The following is a 1,864-nucleotide window of genomic DNA, read 5'->3' on the forward strand; positions in this document are numbered from 1 at the left end:
GGATCTTAACGTATATCGTCAATTCTTTTAGATTTGACCTATAGAATCTAAATCGCCCAAAAAATTGGAAATCGCACTCGTCTGGCGAAAGATATAGCGATTTTTGTGGTTTTCCTTTCATTACAATACAGTTTTCCAACCAATATTTTTTCATGACCTAAAGGGATCTTAACGTATATCGTCAATTCTTTTAGATTTGACCTATAGAATCTAAATCGCCCAAAAAATTGGGAATCGCACTCGTCTGGCGAAAGATATAGCGATTTTTGTGGTTTTCCTTTCATTACAATACAGTTTTCCACCAATATTTTTTCATGACCTAAAGGGATCTTAACGTATATCGTCAATTCTTTAGATTTGACCTATAGAATCTTAAACTCGCCCAAAAAATTTTGCGAAATCGCACTCCGTTCTGGGCGAAAGGATGATAGCGGTTATTTTGTGGTTTTTCTTTCAACTTACAATACCAGTTTTCCACCAATATTTTTTCATGACCTAAAGGGATCTTACGTATATCATACAATTCTTTTAGATTATTGACCTATAGAATCTACATCGGCCCAAAAAATGAGAATCGCACTCAGTTCTGCGAAAGAGACTATAGCGCATTATTTGTGGTTTTCTTTCATTACATTACAGTTTTCCAACAATATTTTTTTCATGACCTAAAGGGAATCTTAACGAATCATTCATTCTTTTAGATTTTGACCTATTAGATCTTAAATCGCCCACAAAATTGGAAATCGCACTCGTCTGGCGAAAGAATAAGCGATTTTTTTGTGGTTTTCTTCATACAATACGTTTTCCAACCAATATTTTTTTCATTGGACCTAAAGGGATCTTAACGTATATAGTCAATTCTCTTTAGATTTTGACCTATAGAATCTAAATCGCCCAAAAAATTGGAATCGCACTCGATCTTGGCGGAAGATATAGCGGTATTTGTGGTTTTCCTCTTCATTACAATACAGTTTTCCACATATTTTTTCATGACCTAAAGGGAATCTTAAACGTATATCATCAATTCTTTTAGATTTGACCTAAGATTCTAATCGTTCAAAAAATTGGATATATGGTACTCGTCTCGAGCGAAAGATATAGCGATTTTTGTGGTTTATTCTTTCATTACAATACAGGTTTTACCAACCAAATATTTTTTCATGGACCTAAAGGTGATCTTAACGATATAATCATTCAATTCTTTTAGATTTTGACCTATAGAATCTAAATCGTCCAAAAAATTGGATATATGGTACTCGTCTGGCGAAAGATATAGCGATTTTTGTGGTTTTTCTTTAATTACAATACAGTTTTCCAACCAATATTTTTTCATGACCTAAAGGGATCTTAACGTATATCGTCAATTCTTTTAGATTTGACCTATAGAATCTAAATCGCCCAAAAAATTGGAAATCGCACTCGTCTGGCGAAAGATATAGCGATTTTTGTGGTTTTCCTTTCATTACAATACAGTTTTCCACCAATATTTTTTCATGACCTAAAGAGATCTTAACGTATATCATCAATTCTTTTAGATTTGACCTATAGAATCTAAATCGCCCAAAAAATTGGAAATCGCACTCGTCTGGCGAAAGATATAGCGATTTTTGTGGTTTTTCTTTCATTACAATACAGTTTTCCAACCAATATTTTTTCATGACCTAAAGGGATCTTAACGTATATGGTCAATTCTTTTAGATTTGACCTATAGAATCTAAATCGCCCAAAAAATTGGATATCGTACTCGTCTGGCGAAAGATATAGCGATTTTTGTGGTTTTCCTTTCATTACAATACAGTTTTCCACCAATATTTTTTCATGACCTAAAGGGATCTTAACGTATATCGTCAATTCTTTTAGATTT

This window comes from Photinus pyralis, unplaced genomic scaffold, assembly GCF_008802855.1.
Source record: "Photinus pyralis isolate 1611_PpyrPB1 unplaced genomic scaffold, Ppyr1.3 Ppyr1.4_LG9, whole genome shotgun sequence".
Classification (NCBI taxonomy): domain Eukaryota; kingdom Metazoa; phylum Arthropoda; class Insecta; order Coleoptera; family Lampyridae; genus Photinus; species Photinus pyralis.